This window comes from Sus scrofa, chromosome 1, assembly GCF_054392235.1.
Source record: "Sus scrofa isolate SSC_HxYL_T2T_F1_AM1 chromosome 1, Sscrofa_HxYL_maternal_Yorkshire_Landrace_v2.0, whole genome shotgun sequence".
Lineage (NCBI taxonomy): Eukaryota > Metazoa > Chordata > Mammalia > Artiodactyla > Suidae > Sus > Sus scrofa.
Genome location: NC_139383.1, coordinates 174,874,998 through 174,894,543, shown reverse-complemented (window position 1 = coordinate 174,894,543; position 19,546 = coordinate 174,874,998). Strand labels below are relative to the sequence as shown.

The window sequence follows — 19,546 nt, the reverse complement described above, 5'->3', positions numbered from 1 at the left end:
ATGCCTGGTCTTTCTCCCAAGAGCTCTTTCTCCCAGAGCTCGGTGGACAAGGCCACAGACTGGGTGTGAGAAGATGGCCATCTCAGAGCGGTTGAGAATAGTCATTGAGACCGCATAGAAGAAACCAGAGTCCCCTTTCATGGGTCAGCCCTTCAGGTATTAGAAAACAGTGATCACCCCCCCCCCTCATTTTTATCCTCCAAGTTCCTTCATTTCTCACATGGTAGAGAAACATGAGCTGAGCTGCCTTCCCCATGTAGTTTCTCTCCATAGGCTCTGGCCTTTATTCCTCCTACCTGTCATTCCTAGAGCTGACTGCACATCCAGGCTTGTATAGAAAAATAGTAATAGAGATAGGTACGATTTACTGAGTTTTACTCTGCACTAGGTAGGCACTTTATCTTCTCGTTTAATCATCACAACAACCCTATGATGTGGGAATTCTTATTAACCCTGTTTTACAGATGAGAAAGTTGAAGCACAGAGAGGTTAAAGAGCTCCCAGCAGACATACACCTAGTAAATAATGAAACTAGGACTATCAATCAAACAAAAACCTAAGTCCTAAGCCTGAACACTTAATTATGCTCTCCTTCCTTCTGGATGCTCAACCTCTGTTAAGGTAACCTGAGGTCGAAATAGGTCTTTGATGAGACGACCTGGTTGCTCACAGGGGAAGGATATTGTTGTAGAGACAGATGGATCAGCCATGGGATCCAAACTGTGACCAGGTTTACCCCAAGCAAATGGAGCCCATTTGCAGTTGTGCCATTGGACACCTGTCTACCTTAGGGTCTTTCTGGGGCCTGTGTCCGTGGAGTTGGGTATCCTAGTCAGGACAGTGTGTATCTCTGGAGATTTCTGAATAGGATTTCCCATTTACATGTTTATGCATGTGACACCTTTGCAGAGAAGCTTTGACTTTCCTTTAATCAAAAGCATCATTCTTGTTGGTGTTTTTTTCTGACTGTAAAATCATACCTGTTCATGTTAAAAAGGAAATTCAGGAGTTCCTGTGGTGGCTCAGCAGTAACAAACCTGATTAGGATCCATGAGGATGCAGGTTCGATCCCTGGCCTCACTTGGTGGGTCAAGGATCCAGCATTACCATGAGCTGTGGTGTAGGTCACAGACCCTGCTTGGATCTGGTGTTGCTGTGGTATAGGCCGGGAGCTGCAGCTCCTATTTGACCCCTAGCCTGGGAACTTCCATATGCTGAGGGTGTGGACCTAAGAAGATCCAAAAAAAAAAAAAAAGGGGGGGGGGGATTCAAACTGCACCAAAAGTTGAGACAAAAAGATTAAACCTACACACCCAGTGATATTCCCTTCCAGCATTTGCGTGCTTGCCTTCCCTGTTATTTCTCTGCGCATTTGTACTTAAAGCTAGATCTGCATACAACTTTTATTATTTAGGTCAAATATATATGCTATTTTATAACTTGCTTTTTTAATTCAACTGTATATCATACATTCATTGCTTTGTTGATAACCATGAATCTCCTTTAAAAGTTTTTAATGGCCTTATAGAATTTCATTCTATGGATTACTGAAAGCATTTAACCAATCTCTTATTGATGGATATTTAGGCTGTTTCTGATTTTTCACTATATTAGGTCCACTGTCCTTTACCAGGATTGTTGGGGCCTGTTGGTTTCAAAATTTAGATTTTTTTTTTTTTTTTTTTGTCTTTTTGCTATTTCTTGGGCCCCTCCCGCGGCATATGGAGGTTCCCAGGCTAGGGGGCGAATCGGAGCTGTAGCCTCCGGCCTATGCCAGAGCCACAGCAACGCAGGATCCGAGCCGCGTCTGCAACCTACACCACAGCTTACGGCAACGCCAGATCGTTAACCCACTGAGCAAGGGCAGGGACCGAACCCGCAACCTCATGGTTCCTAGTCGGATTCGTTAACCACTGCGCCACGACGGGAACTCCAAAATTTAGATTTTTTTTTTCAGAGTTCAGGAAGGTATACAGTGACTATATCATATATGACACATGGCTCCTGTGGGGTTTGGACAGCATCTTAGCGTGAAACACAGAAATATTTCGGTAAAGACATAGGACCGATCACATCTAGTGACATGTAGTCACATATCAGTGATATAACCACAAATCAGTTCCACAAAGATTTTACCTCTAAATGAATTTTTGGAGAAATAAAAGAGATTCTTTTGGACTTTTTAGAGATTTTTCTATTGTGGACATGTGGACCAGGGATTGCGGTCCTGTGTGAAAGTGCTGCAGTGATTCTTCTTGTGCATGGATCTTTGCCCGCGTGTCCCAATTTCTTCTTAGGATAAGTTCCTGGAAGTGGCAGGGTGGGTTATATAGATCCATCATCCTGCAACCTGCCCCTGCCCTGCCCTTTGTGGCTCCTGAGGAAATTTATGGCTTTGGTGGCCATGAAGGGACAAATCCAGTCATAGGGTGAGGGTGGGGGACTTTTCATTCTTGTATAGACTTATAACCCTAGGCCCTAGTTTCTTTAAGGCCTGAATGAATTTCTTTCTGTTCCATAAAGGAAGTGAGGTAACGCTGATTTGCTTAGCAGGTAGACAGGTCACCTATGGTGGATAATTCCAAGATGTTAGATGGACCAGCATGGGGAAATGGAGTGGCTGCATGCTTGGTCATAAACCTCTATCCTATATAATAATGAAGAGTAAAAGGACGAAATGTCAGTTTACACTGAATAAAGACGACAGAGTGACTCTTTTTAAATTGCACTAATCTCACAAGTGGAGATAAAAAGAAAAAAAAGTTTTGCTATACTGAATATCTAGCTTTTTAAAGTAATTAGGAATATTAAAGCACTGACAATGATTGAGATAGAAACATTATTCATAACTTTTATTTCCGCACTGGGCAGCGATCCAGTATATTTCATTTATGAGGTTTCAGCTGTAAGGAGAAGGATGTGAGCCAATTCCTAAATTAAATATGCCCTGTTAACTTTTATAAATGATACCCAAGAATCAACTTGGTAATTTCAGCCTTCATGGTATTGTTTAATTATTGTATTTCTTGGTTCCTTCTTCTCTGCCTCCCTTCCCATGGTGTTTTGCAGTTTGGGTTCTGGGCTCTAGAAGGAAGTTTTGGTTTTGGTCTCAGGCCTCCTCAGAGGATGTAGACGTGGAGTCTACATCCCTGCACTGCTTCTCCATAATCCCCCACATTCTTGGATTCCCCTGAACTGGTTTTATCCATGTACATAGAATAGAGGAGAGTTAAAGCTCGCTGTAAGTCTTACTATTTGTTGAAACTCCCCCCGCCCCCTCTATCCCCGCCAACCCTCCATGCCTCATGCTCAGCACGAGACAGGAGTGCAGAGCAGGCCTGAGTAATGAAGGCAGCAGGAACCAAGTTGGGCCACCACCAAGAGCAGTAGCTTCTGCCAAGTCAAATGTGTTCTTATCTTGAATGGTGTGTGGGACCCCTGGCAGACCTGGCTTTCAGCCAGGCTTGCAGATTAAAATAAAACATTTACCAGCTCAGAAATGTGCCCACGCTCTTAAACTAGCCTGGACTCCTCTAGGTCAGTGCCTTTCACACCGAAGGGGTGTGTGTGTGTGTGTGTGTGTGTGTGTGTGTGTGTGGTGTTCAAATACAAATGACATAAAAATTACCATTTTAACCATTTGTAAGTGTACAGTTCCATGTTATTAAGAACATTTACATCGCTGCACAAACCATCATTATCATCCATCTCCAGGGCTTTCTCATCTTCCCCAACTGAAACTCTACACCCATTAAACACTAACTCTCTACTGCCCACCACCAACCCCCACCCCAAGCCACAATCAACCACCAATCTATTTTGTCCCTAAAAATTTGCCTACTCTAGGTACCACATATAAGAAGAATCATACATTTGTCCTTTTGTGATTGGCTTAATTCACCTAGCATAATGTCTTCAAGTTTCATCCATATTGTAGCATGTGTCAGAACTTCCTTGCTTTTTAAGGCTGAATAATATTCCATTGTATGTATATAGCACGTTTTGTATATCCATTCATTGCTCCACAAACAGTTTTGACTATGGTGAATAATGTTGCTCTGAACATGGGTATACAAAAATATCTCTTCAAGTGCCTGCTTTCATTTCTTCTGGACACACCCAGAAGTGGATTGCTGGATCCTATGGTAATTCTAGGTTTAATTTGTTGAGGAATCGCCATACCATTTGCCACAGCATCTGCACCATTTTACATTCCCATTAGCAATGCACAGGATTCTAGCTTCTCGACATCCTTGTCAATACTTGTTAGTTTCTATTTTTATTTTTTATTTATTTATTTTAATTAAAAGTTTTTTTTTATTTTTTGGAGGGTCTAATTTATTAAGATTTATTTCTCTTACGTTCTCCAATAACATAAGCAAATGCATATATATGTCATCTAGTTTTACACAGATTTAAAAGGACATAAGAAGCCAAGAATTGACAATCTTTTTTTCCCCTTGATCCCAGCTATCTTACTGCTGAGTATTTTGATAGTTCCAAGAAAATGAGTTTCTATTTTTATTTTCTATAATTGTGATCCTAATGGGTATGAAGTAGTATCTCATTTAGTTTTGGTTTGCTTTTAGTGATGTTGAGTATCCTTTCATACATGTTAGTGGGCATTTGTGCATCTCCTTTGGAGAAATGTCTATTCCAGTCATCTGTCCACTTTGTTTTTCAACTGGGTTGTTTTGTTATTGGTATTGAATTATAAATGTTCTTTATATATTAGGCATGTTAATCCCTTATCAGATATATGATTTGAAAATATTCTCTTCCATACTGTGGGTTGCGTTGCCTTTTCACTCTGTTAATAGTGTGTTTAGATGCACAAAAGTTTTAAATTTTAATGAAATCCAACTTAGCTATTTTTGTTGTTAGAGCCTTTGGTGTCATACCCAAGAAAGTACTGCCAAATCCAATATCATGAAGCTTTCCTCATGTTTTTGTCTAAAACTTTTATAGTTCTTAACTCATCCAGTTAGGTCTTTGATCCATTTTGAGTTAATTTTTTGCATACAATATAAGGTAGGAGTCCAACTGAAGGGTTTTTGCACATGGATATCAAGTTTTCCCAGCACCATTTGTTGGGAAGACTTTTGCTAATGATTCTTGAAGCTGTTGAGTTTAAATTTTTCACCATGTAATGGCACGTTAGTTACCTGAGAAATAGTTTAAACTTTGCTCCTTAGATTAAAACAAATACAAGGAGTTCCCATTGTGGCTCAGTAGTAACAAACACAACTAGTATCCATGAGGACACAGGTTTGATCCCTGGCCTCACTCAGTGGGTTAAGGATCCAGAATTGCCCTGAGCTGTGGTGTAGGCCAGCAGCTGCAGCTCTGATTGGACCCCTAGCCTGGGAACTTCCACATGCTGTGAGTGTGGTCCTAAAAAAACAAAACAAAACAAAAAAACAACCCTATAAAAAATTACAAATTTCTTATAAAATTGAATGCAGAATTGGCATTTTTTAAAAAAATGTAATCATTTGAAGCTTTGGTGGACCTTTTGGGGCTATGCTGCTAGGCGTCCCTGGAGGCAGGGTTATTTTAGGGGTGAATATTGCAAAACAATGGGAAAGGCAGGAAGACCGTAACCAGGAGTAGATCTCTCAGGACTGATGACTGTTTGCAAGATGGTTTATAGAGGGATCAGGTTTTCAAGCCTTTACCCTACTTCCTTCTTAGGAGTCTTTCCTTCCAGTGTGCTGGGCTGTCTACAATACCCCCACAGTCTGTCCCTGGGCTTCTAGGCTCTGGATTGGCTTAAGAGCTCTGATGCAGCCCATACTACCTCACTTTGGGTGTCCTAGGGTCTCTGGGTCTTTCCATAATGCTCAGTGCTGACCTACCAGGCTGTGAGTCATACGTCCCCACTATTACTATGGCTTGGGCATCCTGCTTTCCTGCAGGTCTTTTCACATATGTGAAAGCACATATTCACATATTCCTGGCATGGCATGCTCGGAAGTATAGTCTGAATCCTAGAATCTAATTTCTGATTGCTGATTTAACTTGAAACCACTGAATCAAGGACTAGGAAAAGCCTTAGAAATTGTCTAGTTTACTCCTTCCATTATATAAATGGGCAAACTGAGGCCAAAGGGGAGACTGTTTTGCCTGAGGCCACCCAAGGAGGTACCGGTGGAACTGTAACTTGATCGTGGGTGTCCTGATCCCATGCCTTTTGTCTCCTGCCAGCTTCTCTGGGAGTTCAAGGCTGGAGTTGTCTTAGATGAGGCTGGGTCTCCTTACGCCAAAGCAAACTGGCCAAGTTATCCTACAGCCTCTGGTGCAGGTGACCAGACCCTCCTGGATCCTTCTCTCCCAGATCTGAAGGCCAGAGAGGTTGGGTCAGGGCACTGAGGTCAGTGATTTTCAGGGGGGTCAATCTGCCATCTGCCTGGCTTGAATAGTACATGAGGGAGAGGGTCCTATTCTCGGGAGCCCCTGCGCCCACTTCTCACTGACAAACATGGAGCCATCACAGTCTGGCAGCCCAAAGAATGTGGGAGCAAAGCAAAGGTATAAGATGTGGGCTGGGGGGCTTGCCTCTGTCCAGGGACCCAAAGGACTTGTGCAGGTCTGGGTGGGGGTTGAGTAACCCGGCCACATAGGTCTGCTGGGAGGGACCCCTGGCAAAACTTGGGGGCTTCTTCCCTGCAAGGAGCTTCTAGACTCTGTATTGGGGGGCCTGGAGACAGAGCATGAGCAAGGAGAGCCTGCAAGGGAAGGAGGGCAGAGAGAAGCGCGAGGGGACCACGTGGTCTGTGGAGGAAGGGGAATAGGGATTCCTGCTCCCACTGAGAACAGATCTTTCACACGGATGACCTCATTCAATCGCCAGCAGCCTGGAGAGGTCCTGTGTGCTGTCCCCATCTCTCAAATGAAGAAATCGAAGCTCAAGAAAGTAGAGGAATTTCTGATAGCCACCCAGCTATCAAGTGGCAGCTTTGTACTCTTCCCCGTGACCCTAACTAAGTCCATCCTCCTTTCTGAGCCTTAGTTTTCTCATATATGTATATTGTCTATTTAGGGCTGCATCTGCAGCCTAAGGAGGTTCCCAGACTAGAGGTAGAATTGGAGCAATAGCCACTGGCCTACACCACAGCCACAGCAACACCAGATCTAAGCCATGTCTGCAGCTTACACCACCGCTCACTGCAATGCCGGATCCTTAACCCACTGAGTGAGGCCAGGGATCGAACCTGCATCCTCATGGATCCTAGTCAGATTCATTTCCACTGAGCCATGACAGGAGCTCCAGTTTTCTCATCTATAAAATGGGAAGGGGAGTTCCCGTCGTGGCTCAGTGGTTAAGGAATCTGACTAGGAACCATGAGGTTGCGGGTTCGATCCCTGGCCTTGCTTAGTGGTTTGGGGATCCAGCGTTGCAGTGAACTGTGGTGTGGGTCACAGACATGGCTTGGATCCTGCATTGTTGCGTAGGCTGGTGGCTACAGCTCCAATTGGACCCCTGGCCTGGGAACCTCCATATGCCACTGAGTAGCCTAGAAAAGGCAAAAAGACAATAGATAGATAGATAGATAGATAGATAAAGATAGATACGAAGGTCAGCATGGATACTCCAGTTCTAAAATCCCTGATGCCTTGTTTCTGGGAAGTTAAAATCCAGCATCCTCTCACCTCAGCAAGGACCCTAGTGACCTTCCCACTGGCCTGTGGGGCAGGGAGTCTGCTCTCCCCCGCCCTGCCCCCTCACATGGGAACCCCCCTGGGAATCTCTCTTTCTCTGCCAGGACCTGGAAAAGAAATGGGGAGGGGGGCAGCCATGGGTGGAGACAGCCTCGTGACTCATACCCTTGCCTCCCCCAGATGGGGGTGAGCCTTGGCTGCCTCTTCTGGAAGGGGGTGCAGAGGGGCTACTTGCCAACCTGGAGGCCGCAGCTCACTCGTGGTTTTCTCACTACATCGAGCAGGCTGTCAAGGTTAAAGCAACTTTAGATGAATCACACAAAGCAATTACACTTGCTGTTCCTCGTGTGCTGTTCTGCCCAGCCTGCGGCCCCTTGCAGAACCGCCTGGGCCGCCTTCTGCCGGCATCTGCTGCGCCCGTGGGCCTCCCCAGGATCGTGGGCACCGTGTCAGTGCACACGCCAGGGTGCAGTCACCATGACGGGGACAGAAGGGGGCTGCGGATGTGGCAGCAAATGCTTTTTCAAGATCTGTGCATAAGAGGAGCTGCTCTCCACCCCAGAATTCTAATTTTGAACAAAAACGTATTCGATCGCCAAGGCTAGCGGCTCCACTGCTCTCTGCGCTCTGTCCCTTGAGTTCCATTTAATGCATGTTTACTGTGCACTTCTCCGAGGCCCAGGCTGCCAGGGGTCCAGGGCTGAAGCGGGGGTACTAGGAATGAGGAGGGCACAGCCCCCATCCTTAGGGAACTTTGCATAGAAGCCACCCATACAGAGAGGAGGGAGGAGGAAGAGTCTGGGGAGAGAGAAGACTCTGGCTTTGATGAGAGGGAGGACCTGCACAGCTCAGCAAAGCCATCTTGGGAAGGTGAGGAAGGAAGGAACGGGTTGTGTTAGGGTCCCATTTTAGAGGAAAAAACAGCACAGAGACGTTAAAGGCTATCCCAAGGACCCATAGCTGGTGGGTGTCAGGGCTGGGTCTGGGTGACTCTTTCTGCCGGCCACGGGGCTGACGGGGGAGGTAAGGGATGCGAGTGCCAACTCAGTTGGGAGGAGCCTGTGATAGAGGCTGACCTTGAAGTGGGTTAAGAGACCTCAACCCAGCCCCAGCTCTGGGGGGCTGGGGGCTGCAGGGGAAGGGCAGAGGAAGGTGGATATCCTGGGCTGTCTGTCTCTCCGCTCTTAGCTGTCACTCCCCACAACCCCCATCTCCCTCTTTTTGAGACACCCCAGCCTGGGTGATGTGCTGGAAGCAGCTGAAGAGGTTTGTAGCCTTCCCTCCAGAGTTTGTTTCCCAGGAGAAATGGGAAGGAGAGGGAGCAGCCCGGCGGCCCTGCCCTCACAGGGGCCCAGAGCAGTGTGAGGAGGATGCTGGGCAGGGGGCAGCCCATGGAGACCCCAGACCACGGGACTGGGCAGCTGGTTCCCCCCACCCCAACCCTTGGAGCGGGTCACTCTCTTATGATGATGCCCACCAGGAAAGGAGGGGAGACCTTTTGAGAGCCCCCTTCCCAGGTCCAAGGGAGCAAGGGGCAGAGGGGGTGTGGGGCCGCTGCTCAACCTGCTCCTGGAGCGAGGGCAGCCTGTCAGGGCTTCACCCCTGCTCCCTCTCCCTCTCAGAGGAGGGCAGATCTCAGGCCCAGGCCCATCTGAACAGGGTCAGGGGTCAGGCAAGGCCCTGGTATGTGTGGCCCTGGACTGAAAGTCACTTTTGTACCTGAAAAGCCAGAAGCTCCATAGCCTGGAGTCTGTGTGTGACTGTGTGTTCCAGGGGGCTGTTATAGGCAGGAGGAGGGAGGGACATTCTGCCCAACTCAGCTCTGGCCATCTGGCTCCCTGAGAGCCAAATTAATAAATAAGTGACATGCAGTGAGTCTCAAGGACTGGGAGAGGGAGGAGGGTGGGAAAACTGGCCTAGAATGTGGCAAAAGCAGAACAGAGGGGCAACAGCTCGCTGGCATCATCCTGTGGGACTGGCAGGCAGTGTTGCTGCGCCTCCAGGGCCCCACTCCCACCCCATCCCCGCCCCCCACCCCCAGGCACTTACACAGACAGCCCACACTTCAAGGGTGGGTGTGTGGGCTGGGTCTCCATGGGAAAGAGTTCCTGGGGGAGGAAATCATGAACTGCTCCCACCCGCACCGTACCAGCCTGGAGGACCTGGAACTTGGATGGGAAGGGGAGGGGTGCGTGCACCCTCTCTGGGGCCAGAGGGCCCTCTGATAGCAGGTCCCTCTCTCCGAGACCCACCCCCACCCCCAAGGGCTTTGAGTCCCTCCCTGTTAGCCCGGACTTGCCCATGTCCCAGGCACTACCACTCAGGCTGGAGGGGGACAAGATGACTTGTTTCTTCCTTCTGATGCCCCAGGAAACAGGGATTAGGCCTCCGTTTTGCTGTGGAGGAAGCCAAGGATCAGAGAGGTTTAGTCATTCTCGAAGGTCACTCAGCATCTCCTGAATGTGCATCCTTTCACGCGACATATTTCTACCAGAATGTGGGGCTGTGGAAGGGGCGGCCTTTGAAGCTGAGTGGCAGAGAGGGCCTGGACTTTGCTTCTGCTTAGGCTTCCCTCCTAACTCCTATCCAGCACTTACTATACATGCTATCCTATCCATTATTCTGTATTACTACTTCTGTCTTTCAGATGAGGAAACTGAGGCTCAGGGAAGTTAAGCACCTGGCCCAAGGGCCCACAGCAAGTTAGTAGCAGAGCCAGGATTCCAACCCAGGCAGTCCATTTCTGGAGACAACACTCATAACTCTGGTTAACACTGCTTTCCAGGGCTCTCTGCCTTCCCTCTCCAGCCGCTCCCACACTCGTGAGGTGGGGAGGCAGCTAAATGGCACACTCAGACCACATCACTTCCCTGCTCCCCTCTGCCAGCCTGGAAGTGCCCCCAGCTCCTCAGCCAGGCCTTCATGGCCCCTCTGGGTCTGATGCCTTTCAGCTTCATCTCCAGTTACCTCCCCCAGCCCCTTCTCCTCTCCCAATTTGCTCTTACCAACTGACCCATTGCTGCAGGCACTGGCGGGGACTCAGTACAGTGACTGGGATCCACTAGATTTCTCCTCCCTTATTATCGTGTTTTCCTTCTTCCAGATGTTGTTCTAGTGGCGGGACTTGGACCAGGGAAGGGTTTGGGTCTGGGATGGATGTTTGGGAAAATTCAAAGGCATGTCCCTTGATCTCGCAAAGCTTCTCACCTATCTGTGTCACCCACACACATGCAGTGTGAGGCCAGGTGTCAGACTGGTCCTTCAGAGGAAGCAGAGAGCACATCTAGCTGGAGAAATGGGAAAGATGCCAAGAAGGCAGTGGAACCAGAGCTCATAGAATGAGATCTGATGTTTCAGTACTCAGATATGGAAGGAGAGGGCATTCCAGGCAGAGAGACCCACGGAAGCCAGGGTACTGGACAGTGGGCAGGTCCGCGTGGCTGCAGCAGAGGGTGCCTGGTGTGGAGAGTGGGAGCTAGGCTGCATTTGGAGGTCAGGCCAGGTGGTGCAGTGCTTTGAAACCAGCAGCCTGAGGAGCTGGGCCATGAGGAGCCCCTGGAGACTCATTTTGTGTCACTGAGTCTGCCTTGTCTCCTGGCGAAGCAAATTCTAAACTCTTTTTCTTCTCCTAGCTAACCTGTGACTGGGTCTGGTATGGGAACCAAGGGAGCTCTGACCTGCCCCTCCAGTCCTGGCTAGTCCCTTCAGGCCAGCGAGGCCATACCCTTTCCCTTGCCCCTGACTGGAGGTGAGTGAAGAACATATGGCAGGCTATCTTGGCATCGGTGCGAGGCAGATTGGACAGGGGAAGGGAGACCGCCGTGATTAAGAGTTTGTGAACAGGAGTTCCCATTGTGGCTCAGCGATTGATGAACCCGGCTAGTATCCATGAGGACACGGGTTCAATTCCTGGCCTTGCTCAGTGGGTTAAGGATCCAGCATTGCTGTGAGCTATGGTGTAGTTTGCAGATGTGGCTCAGATCCCACATTGCTGTGGCCGTGGTGTAGGCTACAGCTAGAGCTCTGATTTGACCTCTAGCCCAGGAACCTCCATATACCCCAGGTGTGGCCCTAAAACAAAAGACCAAAAAAAAAAAAAAAAAAAGGGTTGGTGAGCAGATCTGGCAGGTTGGACGTATTGATACCCTTCTGCCTCCCTACACCAGAGTAAGGGGGGAAGATGTGGTGGCCAGTGGGATGTTCAGGAGAAGCCCCTAGAACAGCCTTTCTGGCTCGTGGGGTCTCTGACTCCCAGCCTGCCCCTCAGGGGCAGCCCTGCCCTCCACCTCCAAGCCTCAGACACCAGTGGGGCCCCAAGACAGGCAGCAACTGCCCAAAAGTGCTGCAGCAGCAAAGGCCGCAGCAGAACTAGGGAATCTGTCACTCTCTAATAAGGAAAGCCCATTCTGGCAGCCTGGGTAATAGGCCTCAAATTGAATAATTAATAAAGTTATAAAAATATGTCTACTATATGGCCAGAATAATTCAGCCCAATTAGAAGCAATTATTTCTTGCCGTTAAAGCCACTCATTTTTTTCTTGTGAACAGCTCTTAGCAACAGGATAGGATTGGAAGGTTCGGCTGCCTGCCTAAACGATTCTGTTGAGACCAAGTCCTCCCCTAGGGCTTTCCTTCAGATGCGGAACATCCATCTTTCCATCCATTCCTCCATCTATCCATCCATCCATCAGTCTAATCATTTATCAGTTTGTCCATCCATCTAACCATCATTCCATCTGTCCATTCATCCCTTCATCCACTCCTCCAGTCATCGGTCTGTCTTCACACGCATCCATTTATTCACTCGTCTGTTTATCCATCTATACTCATTCATTCAGCTCATACTTCTTAAGCCCCTTCCATGTGCCAGACACTGTTCTAGGTCCTGGACATATGGAAATAAGTATGACTGTGTCTCTGCCCCAAAGAGCTCCCAGCCCAGGCAAGTGAAACTTTGGAGTAATGCAAGCTGACATTCCTGTTCCTGGCAAGTAATATAAACGTGCATTTCATAGGAGATGATATTTTGATGAGCCATAAGCATAAGATATAGTCACCTCACTAGTAATCAAGGAAATGCAAATTGAAACTAAGAGATGCCACATTATCACACCCACCAAATTGGGGAAAATCAATTTCTGATAATACCAAGTGTTAGTAAGGATGCAGGCAAATGCAGACACTTACTTGCTGCTGCTGAGTGTGTGAGCTGGCAGTACTATATTGGGGAGCAATTTGGTAATTTTAAATAAGGCTGCAGCTAATCCCAACCCCATCATATCATGTTTCTCAAACTTTTTTTTCCTATCACAACCTAGATTAATAAATACATTTCACTTCTGGAAGAGAACATAGGCAAAACATTCTCTGACATCAACCTTACAAATGTTTTCTCATGTCAGTCTCCCAAAGCAGCAGAAATAAAAGCAAAAATAAACCAATGGGACCTAATCAAACTGACAAGCTTTCGCACAGCAAGGGAAACCAAAAAGAAAACAAAGAGACAACTTACAGAATGGGAGAAAATACTTTCAAATGATGCAACTGACAAGGGCTTAATCTCTAAAATATACAAACAGCTTATACACCTCAATAGCAAAAAAGTCACCAACCCAATTGAAAAATGGGCAAAAGACCCGAATGGACATTCCTCCAAAGAAGATACATGGATGCCCAACAAGCACATGAAAAAATGCTCAATATCACTGATTATTAGAGAAATGCAAATCAAAACTACTATGGGGTACCACCTCACACCAGTCAGAATGGCCATCATTAATTAAGTCTGCAAATAACAAATGCCAGAGCAGGTGCAGAGAAAAGGGACCCCTCTTGCACTGTTGGTGGGAATGTAAGTTGATACAACCACTATGGAGAACAGTATGGAGGTACCTTAGAAAACTATACATAGAACTACCATGTGACCCAGAAATCCCACTCTTGGGCATATATCCAGACAAAACTTTCCTTAAAAGAGACACATGCACCTGCATGTTCATTGCAGCATTATTCACAATAGCCAAGACATGGAAATAACCTAAATGTTCATTGATAGATGATTGGATTAGGAAGATGTGTGTGTGTGTGTGTGTATATACACAATGGAATACTACTCAGCCATAAAAAAGAACAAAATAATGCCATTTGCAGCAACATGGATGGAAGTAGAGATTCTCATCCTGAGTGAAGTAAGTCAGAAAGAGAAAGACAAATACCATATGATATCACTTATATCTGGAATCTAACATGCGGCACAAATGAACCTTTCCATAGAAAGGAAAATCATGGACTTGGAGAATAGACTTGTGATTGCCAAGGGGGAGGGGGAGGGAGTGGGATGGATTGGGAACTTGGGGTTAATAGATGCAAACTATTGCCTTAGGAATGGATAAGCAATGAGATCCTGCTGAATAGCACTGGGAACTGTATCTAGTCACTTATGATGGAGCATGATAATGTGAGAAAAAAGAATGTATATATGTATGTGTGACTCAGTCACCTTGCTGTAGGTAGAAAATTGGCAGAACACTGTAAACCAGCTATAATGAAAAAAAGATCATTATATATACAAAAAAAAGAAATACATTTCATATTGTGTCCTAGCACACATGTACAGGTGCACACTGATATTTTTAAACCTCTTCTATTTAATTTGTTACAGTGGTAGTCATGACCCTTTATATTGATTTCATGACTCTCTTCTGAGTTTATGACCTGCAGTTTGAAAAACTCTGCTGCAGAGAACCTCTTCAACATGTGCACCCTGCATCCATTGTTCGTAATGGTGAAAAGCTGCAGGTAACCCAGAGATCCCTCAAGAGAGAAATGAATGAATTCTAATATATTCATACAATGGGATCTCCACCTCTCTGCTGCAGTTAAAAGGAATGAACTAGCGCTCTACCTGTCTACTTGAATCAATATCAAATATATAATATTGAGTGAAAAAAGCAAGTTGTAGAGAGCTACATACATGCCATACAGAATCAGTTATATAAAGTTTTTAAAAACATGCAAAATAATGAATATGTTATATATGGACACATTCAGATGTAGTAAAAGCACAAAAACAGTTATGGCCATGATAAATACCAAAGTCAGGCTACCCCCAAGGAGGGAGGAGGAAGAGATAGAGATCCACAAGGTGTTTTAGCTGTGTAATGTTTTATTCTGAAACAAATATATATATATATATATATATATATATATATAGCAAAAATGGGAGAAATTAAGATGTTTGATGAATACAATATGTCTTAATTTTCTCTAGATTAAAAAAAATATGTTTGAAATATTCCACCTGCAAAAGAAAAGCCTTCTCAGAGTTCCCATTGTGGTTCAGCAGGTTAAGAACCTGACTAGTATCCATGAGGATATGGATTTGAGCCCTGGCATTGCTCAGTGGGTTAAGGATCCAGTGTTACCGTAAGCTACGGCATAGGTCTCAGATGGGGCTTGGATCCCGTGTTGCTGTGGCTGTGGTGTAGGCCAGCAGCTGAAGCTCTGATTTGACCCCTAGCCTGGGAACCTCCATATGCTGCGGGTGCAGCTGTAATAAGATGACCAAAAAAAAAGGGGGGGGGGGCTTCTCTACTTGTCTAGCACCCAAGCTCATGTGAAAAAAACAAAATGTATTAGTTTGTGCTAAACTTAATTGCTCATGTCATTGATCTGGTTCACCGAATGTTTATGGCATACTGATTGTGGATCTGACAGTGCCAGGTACGAGGCATGGAATAGGCAGGAAGGTGGGGTGGATATTACAAGCAAAAATTTGGAGCTCGGCAGGGACACAACCTGCCCCTCATCTCGGCCATAAAGAGCAGGCAAACACATGTCACTATAACAGGCCCCAAATGTCAGAGCCTGTGTATGCCTGGGAGTCAGGGAGGTCTCTCTGGAGGAGGTAAAGACTGAGATGGACCTTGAAGGATAGACAGGGGTCGATTGGCTAGATGCTCAGGATAGGAGTGGAACCTTGAGTTCCAGAAAGCTCCAGGTCTACATGGAGAAGAAGAGGTAACCGGGACGCTTAGGCCTCTATACTAGAGCATTGTAGCTAAATTGGCAAAATGCACCCCCTCATAGCAGCACCCAGGAGGAGAGAGACAAATGGAGTGGAGAGGTGGGTCAAATTCATCACAGGGCTGAGGAGCGCTGGGCTCCTGGAGGCCGCAGGAGATGGGAGACAGCTTGCCTACTGCAGAAAGGCTCTGCCCCTCAGGGCCACCCACTGTACCACCCAGACTCTGATGAGACCCCAGCAGAGACTGGGGGGTTAAGATTCTGTTCAAAACCTTCCTTCAAATTTATTTGACCACCTCCCAGTAAATTCCTCACACCAGAGGCCTTGCCATCCATCTCAGGGTGGACTACACAGAAAGTATCTGTCTTTGATGGCTCGGGGACAGGTCCACCTATCTTGCCAGGAGGCAAGCCCCTAAATCCTCCTCTGACTTGCTCCCCTCCTAGTAAATCTGAATAGTCTAAAATAACTCCCTCTGACCTTGAGGCTGGTGCCAACTTTGTGTGATCCATCAGCCCTGGCTGATTTTTTATTAAGGTTCTGCTGTTCCCTGGGAAAAGTCACCACCTTTAAATCAAAGGGCCCATAGGATGAAAGAGACAGAGGAGCTGGAGACGATGGGGCGATGGCTGGTCAGGAAGATGAGATGCTGGTCACACTGCAGGGTAAGCAGGTGACCATCCCTGGCCCTGACTCTGCATCTTCCCCGGGGTCTAAGGATACGTTGTCTAAGCTAGGCATGGCTTGAAAAAGCTGCCCAGAAGCAGCTCAGTGGTTAATACCTTCCTGCGTGTCTCCCTAGAGCTGGCAGGGAGATGGCTCGGGGAAGGTGGGATTACAGTACCAATTGCATTCAGACTTTGTTCCTTCACTCTCTTAGGAGCACATTTCCCTGCCTTCCATTGCATGCCTGGTCTAGGTGCTGGGAACACAGCAGTAAACAAGCTGGACTGTATGCCTTCACAGTGCTTCCCTTCTAGAGAGGGAGATGATGAACAAGCACAGAAATAAATACAGTAATTCCAGATGTTGATAGGAAGAAAAGAAAACAGGGAGTTCCCGTCGTGGCTCAGTGATTAACAAATCCAACTAGGAACCATGAGATTGCGGGTTTGATCCTTGGCCTTGCTCAGTGGGTTAAGGATCCAGCGTTGCTGTGAGCTGTGGTGTAGGTCGCAGACAGGGCTCAGATCCCGTGTTGCTGCGGCTATGGTGTAGGCCAGCAGCTATAGCTCTGATTCAACCCCTAGCCTGGGAACCTCCATATGCTGCGGGAGCGGCCTGAGAAATGGCAAAAAGACAAAAAATTAAATAAATAAAAGGAAGAAAAGAAAACAGAGCAGTGAGTTAGAGGGAGGGAGACAAGGTGGTCACAGAGGGCTCCCTGAGGAAGGGACATTTGAGTCAAGACCTAGCTGATAAGAAAAAGCATAGACCAGAGTGTCTGTGTGTGGGCAAACCTTGACACTTAGCCTTTTTTTTTTTTTTTTTAGGGCTGCACCCAGTGCATATGAAAGTTCCCAGGCTAGGGGTTGAATTGGTGCTGTAACGACTGGCCTACACCACAGCTACAGCCACAGCCACAGCCACGCAGGATCTGAGCTGCATCTGCAACCTACACCACAGCTCAGGGCAACCCCAGATCCTTAACCCACTGAACGAGGCCAGGGATCGAACCTGCGTCCTCATGGATCCTAGTCAGGTATGTTTCCACTGAGCCATGACGGGAACTCCAACACTTAGCCTCTTTTTGACTTAGAAGAGCAGAGCTTGCATTTGCCTAGAGGAGAATTGCTAAGCCAGGATGGCAAGCTCCTGCCCACACAGTGCCTTCAATCTAGTAGGTGTGATGGCCCAACCGTGGCATTGGGCTGAAAGCTCAGAGAAGGTGCAGGTCCCTTCCAGTTGGGATGAGCAGGGAAAGGCTCCCAGAGGTCAGAGCACGTTCAGGGAGTCATCTGGCAGGAGGTGGGCTCTGTGGATGGTGCTGGAACCCGATAGCACTCATTGATTCTTTCAGGTGCTGGTCCTGGGTGGGCGCATGTGTCCTACTAATTACCAGAGTGAGCCAAGTCAATTCTTGGAGCCTAAGGATGGCAGATGACATGTATTGCCTCATCAGCAAAAGAATTATGGGCAGGGAGGAACTTGGAGTCGGAACCAGCTTTCTTTGAATAATTGGCAGCGGGATGAGTGGCATGGATTGCTTTTGCCTTGCCTTTGCTGTTGCTGCTGCCAAAGGAAATTACTGAGGTCTCCCCTCACTTCTGCACTGCATGTCTCTGGGCTCCGGGTCACAGCCCTGACAGGGAAGCAGGAGCCCTGGATGGTCCAGATCACAGGAGATGACAGGTCTCCGATGCAGCTCTGGGGCTTCTCTGGGGAGAGCACAAACCGCATAGGCAGGTCTGCTGTCGAAATGAGCAACTCTCTTTCAGGAGTCAGTACCATTTGCTTAGCAAATAAAGATTAGCGGGGACAGACTTCTCTGTGTTTGTTCTCAGCTCTAAATGTCTCCCAACATTGGTCACAACCAGAGGGTCCAAAGGACAACCAAGAAATGTGGTGACTTTCCATGCAGCTCAGAAGCTGACTGGCTGATGACTTCAAAAGCCAGTGCTGTATGTCATGGTGGGAACTCCCGGAGTGTAGGCTCTAGGCTGGGCCCTGGGGACACAAGGCAGTAAGAGGCAGCCTTTGTCCCTAAGGAATACTGGGTCTAGTAGACCGGAGGGTGAATCAGTGTGTGATAGTGTTGCAGGCACTGTCTTATGCCTGTGTACAGGGCAGGAGGGGAGGGGGAAGAGGGAGGGGGCATTTCCTTAGGTAGACTTTGGGAGTTTTGACCTCCCCTTCTCTATAGCCATGCAGTGCTTGGCACAGGATAGAACAGGCAATGTGGCCACTAAGAGATGCCGCAGCTGAAGTGATTGACAGTTGGTCTTTTCCGAGTTCTTAGGGGAGGAGGGGGATGGCAGCAGTCAAGCTAATGCATGGTTTTTCTTTTCCAAATCTTCCGATAAACTTTGATTTCTGTAGCTGCTTGATGACACAGAAATATAGGGAAGGCGATGGAACACTGTTAAGCTCCGACTATGTGGTGGGTTCTGGGCTGGACGTTCACAGACAAGGGTCTCCTTTAATCCCCCCAACAGCCTTGTAAATTATTCTCTTCAGATGAGGGAACTGAGAAGCAGGTTGTCAAGGCCTCCCAGCTGCTGGGGGAGAGGCAAACTGATTTGAAAGATCACGCTTGTGTAAGATGATATTCATCTTAGCTCCAAATGATCTAGTTCGCTCTGCAGCAACTTCATAAATGCTCTTCTACAGAGATACCCCACCCCCAGAGGCAGCCTCTTGTCAGATGAAAGGTTTTAAGACCAGCATTATTTGGGGTCTTCTTTTCCCACCAAAGTGGATCACATCACATCAGTAGCCCACAGCCCAGCCAGGACAGGTATGGACACTCGAGGTTTGCTCACAGACAAGTTGCAGTGTCGCAGGTAGTATGCAGGGCAGGTGTGCTTTAAGTTTCTGGATCCCAGCTCTCCAGCTGCTCACTTCAAGGTCTGACTGAAGGGTCAGCCTACCCTGACACCCTCCCCACAGCTCCCACGCTCTGTTTCTAAACCCAAAGTCCTCAGGTTCTTTTTCCAAAACTGGGCTTCCCAAGCCCTGCCCACCTGTAGGGGTGGTCTTGGGGCTCACCCTCTGATGTGCCATCACTGCCATGGAGCCTACATGAGTGACTCCTACTCCAGTTTCTCCTTGAATGTCCTGCCTGGACCACTAGGGTCATTTCCCCCGGGCTTGAGAAAAGAGAGAGAGGCCAAGCTGCTCTTCCTAATTTAAACAATT

General features: G+C 47.4%; 1 protein-coding gene across 27 annotated transcripts in view; it reads left to right on the top strand.

The window, feature by feature from the left end:
- The window catches only part of MEGF11 (multiple EGF like domains 11), a 384,198-nt gene that overhangs the window by 189,174 nt on the left and 175,478 nt on the right, over positions 1-19,546 (top strand). The gene's annotated exons all lie outside the window — the stretch shown is intronic.